Source organism: Miscanthus floridulus, chromosome 4, assembly GCF_019320115.1.
Source record: "Miscanthus floridulus cultivar M001 chromosome 4, ASM1932011v1, whole genome shotgun sequence".
In the NCBI taxonomy this organism is placed as follows: Eukaryota; Viridiplantae; Streptophyta; class Magnoliopsida; order Poales; family Poaceae; genus Miscanthus; species Miscanthus floridulus.
The window spans coordinates 62,925,193-62,933,080 of record NC_089583.1 but is presented as its reverse complement, the minus strand read 5'-3'; the positions used below and the strand labels follow the sequence as shown (position 1 = coordinate 62,933,080).

Genomic DNA, 7,888 nt, shown 5'->3' with positions numbered 1-7,888 from the left:
TGCTTCTTCACATGTCTTAGGGCAGTCATTCCCCAAGTGTCTGACATTTCCACAAACCTTGCAAGTCATTTGCGAGTCTATGGCCTAGACGGTGCCCTTCATGGCTTCTTTTTTGTGGGCCCATTCATCCAGTCTTTTCAATAACAAGTCCATTTTTGTGGTAGGCATATCTGCCTCCTTTATGGTATGCATGCATTTTGTTGTTTTCTTTCTTCCCCCAGCTTTGATTTGCCACCATCTTTTCGATGAGAGCCGTGGCTCCATCGATGGTGAGGGAAAGAAACGCTCCTCCAGCAGCGGCATCTACGTGCCCCTTTAACATGGGCGTAAGCCCTCATAGAAGTTCTAGAGGATGAGCCAATTCTCCATCCCATGGTGAAGGCATGTCTGGATGTAATCCTGTAGCCTCTCCTACACCTCGGGGATGGATTCTATTGAAGTCTGCTAGAAATATAAAATTTTCCCCCTCAGGGCATTGGTTTTGCCAATGGGGAAAAACTTCATGAGAAAAACAATGGAACATTTGTCCCACGTGTTGATAGCTTCCTTGTCCTTGTAGAACCACTGCTTCGCCTTCCCCATGAGAGAGAAGGGAAATAGATGGAGCCTGATGCTAGCTGGTCTGACATCTTTGATGACGATGGTGTCGCACAGCTCAAGGAAGTGCCACAAGTGTGCACTTGCGTCCTCGCTAGGCAAACCACAAAATTGGTTTGCCTGCACCATCTTGATCAGGCTAGTGCGAAGCTCAAAGTTTCTAGCTCCCGTGCTAATAGTGGGCCAAACGGGCACGTTGGCAACAATGGGGGTGGAGTAGTCGCGAAGTGACCTAGCCATAGTGGTAGTAGAGGATGGTACGGGAACAACTGGCTCAACTATCGGCGGAGTAGCAGAGGAAGAAGCGGTACAAGACTTGTTCTTTTTTAGGAGCACCATCAGATTATCGGTGTAGTTTTTTGGCAAGATGAAACTAGTCATACACTATCCTGTTTTCATCCACAATAGGAAGAAAACAAGTAGAATTAGCCTGCATAAACTATGGCTACCATTACATGCATGTGATCATGATCATGTCCTACTAGATTCTTTTCACCTATGCCCTCCCGACAATGGTGCTAGAAATACTTGTTGGCATTTCTAAGCGCAATCACCAAGTATGGAGTTTTTAAGTCCATCCTCGACAACGACACCAGAAATGTTTGTTGGTGTTTCTTAGTGTCACTACCAAGTTTGGAGATAGAATCCACCCCTAGCAGTGGCACTAGAAATGCCAATTGGTATTTCTTAGCACCATCACTAAGATTTGGATAAATCTTAGCAATGCTGCCAAGGAGCAGCAACATGATAGTTCTTAATAATTATAGAAAATATCCACAAGCGCATGGATCTATCATTGTAGCATTTCACTCAGAAGTATTTAAGGAATTGTTATTTATATTTTCCCAAAGGAAGGCAAGGTATAAGAGCCTAGCATGGATATGAACAGGATTACATACTTGCATAGTAAGCCAATAGTATATGACAGGGGTAAAATAGTATTTCAAGGATAGTGAACACACATCTGGCCTAACCTCAAGGATAAAAGTAAAACAAAGAATAAAAGAATGTTCCTAAGCAAAGTAGACATGTTCTAATATAGCCATGCAAAGAACAATAGATGATCATACAATGTACATGGTTAGAGTTAGAACTAAGTGTAAGATTGACGGGGAGATCTCTGAGCACTGGTCTGCCAGCAAGCGCGAGAGACTATAAGACTCCTACACAATACCCTGAATGTGGGTGATTACAAGGGTTAGACTAGGCTATCACCATCAACGCGTACCCCTCAACTGTGGAGTACTATCATATCCGAAGGTTCCCGTGCACCCTGGCACCATGCCTGTGTACAAAGAAACTACCCATATCCCCCTAGAACTTCAACCCTATGGATTGACAAGCATAGGACATGGGAAACCCCAAAGGAACGACGAACTGCCACCTCAACTTAGCTCTACTTCTACTCATACAAGTCATATGAATGGTTAAGCATAAAGTTGCACATGTTAAGATCATAACACACAAAATATATGCTAGTTCATATGTCAAGATTATAACATGAGAACTATAGTCTAGTTCATATGCACTACTATATCGATAATATGAGAGCTTGACTTTGGAAGAAATTCTCTTTGTCTTCATACCAAGCTTTCTTTCTTTTCTCCTAAGGAGCCAAGGCCTCCTAGATAGCTCTTGCTAGCTCCAAATACTACTAAAAGCTAAAAAGAGTACAAGGTGTAGTGCGAGGTGTAGAGCCCAAATGAGGTGTGTTTGAATGAGAACTCCACCCTCCTACTTAAAATTATTCATGGTTGGTTTGGTGTAGGTATTTTTGGAAACCACCGAAAATCGACCAAGCATGTCGCCATGCAACCGCCAGAGGAAGCCAGGCCCACAAGCCAGCCATTGGGGTGCGACCACACCCCTGGTGCGCCCACACCCTGCTAGGGCCACCTCTCGACCGCATTCGTGTGGGCGGTTCCTAGGTGGGCCTAGGCCTCATCTGCGTCTATGCTCGGCCCAGATTCATCAGTTGCTTGGGCCTTTCCTTGGTTCTTTTGCGCTTTTCTGCTTTATGCTTTTCCGAGTTGCGCCTTTTGTTCATATTCCCGTGTATTTGATTTATATGTCATGCAAAACACTAAGTATCCAATACATGTGAAAATATGTCAATATTAAAAGCATGTGTCGAAGGTTCATTTATTTCTCCTGTTTTGGATATAAATTGGTGGTCGGATATGGTCATCAAGGACCGCCAACATCCATCAATGCCACTATTGAAAGAACTGCAACAGCACCCCTGGCCCGCAGGCTACAAGGCACACATTCTGACCTTCAATGAAAAGACAAACCCTAGAAAGTTCATAGTAGCTTACAAGATGGTAGTGTTTTTGGCTAGGGGAGATGCGACAACCCTGGTGAAATTGCTCATCTTAGCAGTCGAAGATGTCACCCATGATTAGTATACATCCCTTAAGCCTCTCTCAATAAATTCCTAGAAGCAGGTAAAAGCAGAGCTTCTGGCATCCTTCTAGGGATACCAATTGGGCACAAAAACCACAAGGGACCTTTTGAATTGCAGCCAGCAAGACAATGAATCATTGTCCGAGTACTTGGAAAGATTCATCCAGCTGAAGGCCCAAGTGTCGAACATGCCAGTAGCTACCATAATAGCAGCAACAATTGAAGGATTGGAAATCAGCCAATGCGCAGCACATTTCACAAGGGAACCACCAGCCACTGTGAAGGAACTCTTCTAGGTGATGAGGCAGTATGCCAAATCGGATGATGACTTCAAACACCGAATGGTGGTGTGTAACCAAATCAGACAACCAGCTAAGATCCCACGAGCCCCACAGGCACCAAATCAATGCAACATGAGACCATTCCAATTGGTGAACAACCTAGAAGAAGATTTAGGGCAATCAACACCGAAACAAACTCAGCCCAACCCGCAGCAACCACAATTGTATCACCCTTTTGACTTTCCGGCATGCGGCGGCAGAGGCGGCCATGCACCACATGGGGGATGAGACAGTAGAGGTCGAGGAAGAGGGCCAAGGCCTCCATACTATGCTATATGTGGCAAAAACGCTGGTCACTTCACCAGAGATTTCAAGTATAGCCAAATGGCCAAAGAGCTGAATGAAAAGGATGAGGCATCCAGAAGCCGCGAAGAACCCAAGCATGTTTTTGTGGCAGAACCTCCTAAGTTATAGGGCCCACATGCACCTGTCACTGTCCGACGACCTTTGACATTTGTGCATATGTTTCCAATAACTTAAAAAGACTGTCGGGTGTCCTCGGGGAACCCGGAATCATCCACGATTTCCGAGCAGGATCACGTTACAGAGTCATTGCAGTATTACAACATTTATTTAAATATCAAAACCAGAGTAACAACAGCGGAAGTCTTATGATAACAGAGTTTACAAACCAGTTATTTCAAACCTTACAAACTAAGTTCTTTAATTATTACAAACCATAGTAGTAGTGGAGTGGCATAATTAATACACACATAACACCCAAAATAAACATCCTGCCCAAGGATCACACATTACTTCTCATCGTCAGAACGAACGATAGTCATGCAGCACGATCCAAAACAGATCTGCTCATGAGGCTCACCTGCAACAAGGGGTCAACGAACCCTGAGTATGAAAGTACTCAACAAGACTTATCCAAAATATTAACTGATAAACTCAGTAATGCAGGCTCAGGGATTCAAGGTATAGCTTTAACAATGATCAAAGTTCTTTTGCGTAAAAGCTCTTTTAACAACATTCTTTATATAGAAAACTTCTCAAGAATTATATACAAAGCTGACACGATCCGCACTGAGATCATGAAACTTCATATTCAGCACCTTCACAAGCCTTATTCAAGTTCCGGTTATTAATTCTACGATGATGAACAGTGAGTTGAGTCTCCATAACCGAGGAGCAACGACGATTCGAACCGATTAAGCCCAGCTGGGGATTCCAGACCACACGACATATGCAGGTCCCCGACTCACATATATCAACCTACCCTTGGATCCTCTAAAACAAGAACGGGTCCACGCCACCCGAGAATACAGCACACCTCAAATCCGGCCACATTCCAGCCACGAGGGTACACGCTATTCCCGCCATCTCTCCACTCCCAGTGCGCGAGTAGCCATTCTCTTAATAGAATTTCCAAGTTCAGGCTTATCGGAGTATGTGGTTAGTACTACAAATTCTCACCTCATGCAATTCAACAACGGACGTGCCTTAATCAACACAGGCGGAAAGAACCCGCTCACAAGACCTCCATGTCTTGTGGCTCACACACACCGAGTCCGCCCGGTCTAGATTTATTACTCCACATTCCCATATCACATGCTAACATAATTAACCAATGTTCCATTTAAAACTAGTAGATGGCAGGTAGTCACCCGACTTTCATCGTTCTACGCATAGCTAAGCAAAACTAGGCATATACGAGTTTAAAATAGGTAATATGGTAAATATGGAATAACAAGGGTGGTAATGCACCAATTAGGCTTTTACTTAACTCCTAATCACTTAATGCAGTAACAGAAAGCAAAAGCGAAATTAATTTATAAAATACAAGGTAGGGTTGTATGCATCCGGGGCTTGCCTTCGTTGACGGAAAAGTCCGATTCCTGCGACGTTTCACAAGTATTCGATCCGACCTCAACAGACGGATAAACTTCTTCCACGACTTGATTAACTACCACGTGTTCACCTTCGTTCACTACACGTAATAGCAATGCCATGTTTAACATGATGCGGAATACGAAATATGATGCTCGATGATGGATGCAAAGTTAATAATTTGAATACAACTTTCCTTCGCGGTACAGTTGCAAGTCAAACAAACTATATCTTTTTCGTAACACATACATCAACTGCCAAGGATCATTAACAACAAACGACCCAAGGTCATCACTCAATCCAAAAGTCCAAACAAAAACCTAAATCATTAAAGGTTACTATTTGTCTTTATGAATTAATTATTTAATTCAAAATTATGAAATAAATCAACTTATTCTATTTGAGCTCAAAATTTTAGTACATGTTCATTACATGTTAACTAAGTGGCAAAACAAATTTCATAATTTTTGGATAAATAAATAAGCTTAGAAAAATCATGGAAATCCATTTATGAATAAATTGAGCAATTTTTATCACATTTAAAAATTACTTAAAAACATTATTTCATATTTTTCTTAAATACTATACCTCACAAAGAAGTCACTCAAAAATTTTCATAATTTTTGGAGCTCTAAATAAATCTACACAAAAATAACAAAAACAGACACTATTCATTCAAATCTGAAAATAGAAAAATTCATTTTGAACGTTGAGTCACTGACATGGTGACCCCACCTGTCATCTTCTACCTCCCGCGTGTTGACTACGACGACGACGGCACTGACCGGCGCAAACTCACCAACGGCGAGTCCAAAGGCGACGGTCAAGGCACCAAAATGACCACATCATCCCGGCGCATCGACTGAAGGCGCTAGCTAGACGAATTACTACGAGTTACGAGCTTGGCGTCGGCCATGGCGGATGCGGTGGCTCGGCGACGTTATGCCGGTGAAACGAAGCCGAAAACAGGGAAACAGAGGGCATGGGAAGATCTAGTAGCTCACCACGAACATGTTCAAGCAAGAATTAAGGCCGGAAAAGCAACGGTGAAGCGGGGCGGCGTTCACAGCGATCACGGCGATGCGAGCAATAATGACGGCGGTGTTCCAGTGGCTGTGGTGGACAAAACGAGCAATCAACAAGATATTAAGCACCACGGCATCACGGAGAAGCTGAAACAATGCTTCCCGAGATCATAAGCTCACCGTAGAGTACTGGCCACGACGGCGCTCGCTCGACGGGGACTCTGCCGGCCGCGAGGAAGAAGAGCGTGGTCAGCGAGTTCTCGGCGAAATCAGCCGACCACAGTTGGCTGGGTGGATGCGCAAGAGAAAGACGGAACTGGAACGGCCTTTACCAAGACGACCGCGGCGCTAGGGAGACGGTGCGGGCTCGCCGGAGCTATGGCGGTGGTGTCGGGAAAACAGAGCAAGAGAACGGGGCCAACGGCGACGGCCTGGGCTAAATAGAGCAGCTCAGAAGCGCAAGGAAGCTGCGCTGTGGCCTTCACCGCACCAGCGCGACGCCAAAGACGGCCACGACCGCGCCTGGAAGCAAACCGAAGGTCGCCGCCGGTGTAGCTTTGAGCGGTGAACACTGTTCATCGAAATTACAAGTTTGCCTATAATACGCCTCACGTCGAAAGCAGCCACACTCAGTTCTACAGCCAACCACCCCTTCTGGTCGATCAAAATGTAATGCATCAACCAGGCTTTTCACAAGGTTGTTCCCAAGCACCTTTTGCCTAGCAGTACCTGACATTTTCGCCTTACCAGCAGTACATGTAGTACCCAACTCAATCAGTCATAGTATCTTCACCGATTTAGCTAGATCAGTAGCAATCCGACCAACAGAACTAGGCTAAATAGGAGAATGTTTTAGATCAACACACTATCAATAGCATCCTTCCGTCATGTTGTCACATCTTTGCCATAACTGGTGAGTCCAACCAAGAGCACCAAAGCAAGAGAGCAAAATGGGACTATGAAAGGAGAGTCCATATGGTGTCCATAAGTCTACCCCTAAATAGGCCAGCTTGGTCCTTGGTCCCAATCACATTTGACAAAAATGATTTTCATGTCAGAGATTTCCCACATTTTGACGCTTTCATCGCAATGGTTAATGTGGCCAGTTATACATTGCACAACATTCTCATCGATATGGGAAGCTCGGCGGACATTCTATTCATCAAGGCCTTTGAGTCTATGGGATTGGAAAGACGAACCCTTAAGCCTGATAGGAAACTCATTGTTCGGTTTTGGCGGTAAAAAGATAGATGCTATTGGCAAGAAAGCCATCACTGTAACGTTTGAAGAAGGTGAAATGGTGAGAACAGAAACAATAATGTTTGATATAGTCAACATGGACTATCCGTACACCACCATTTTCGGTAGAGGTTTCATCAACAAGTTTGAAGTGGTGATCAAGCAAAGTTATTTGTGCATGAAAATGCACTCACCTTTCGTCATAATCACTATCCATGGGGACCAGCTCGCATCAAGGCTGAATAGAGGGCAAACCTATACCCGGGTACAGCCTCATCAATGAAGTAATTAAAAAGCTAGAAGAAACCAAGCAGGGATACGAAAAGACCATCAGTTCGAGGGTGAAAACTAGAGAAGACACTTAGAGAACACCCTTAACCGAAGCAATACTAGATAAGTGTGTCCACATCGGCACAAACTTATCGGCTCAAGAGAAGCAAGGCC

At 44.2% G+C, this 7,888-nt stretch overlaps 1 non-coding gene across 1 annotated transcript; it reads left to right on the top strand.

The window, feature by feature from the left end:
• Nucleotides 1–367: 367 nt before the first annotated feature.
• Nucleotides 368–474, top strand: LOC136553063 (small nucleolar RNA R71). The gene has a single exon (XR_010782968.1). It is a non-coding gene; the product is annotated as a small nucleolar RNA R71 (small nucleolar RNA).
• Nucleotides 475–7,888: the final 7,414 nt, after the last annotated feature.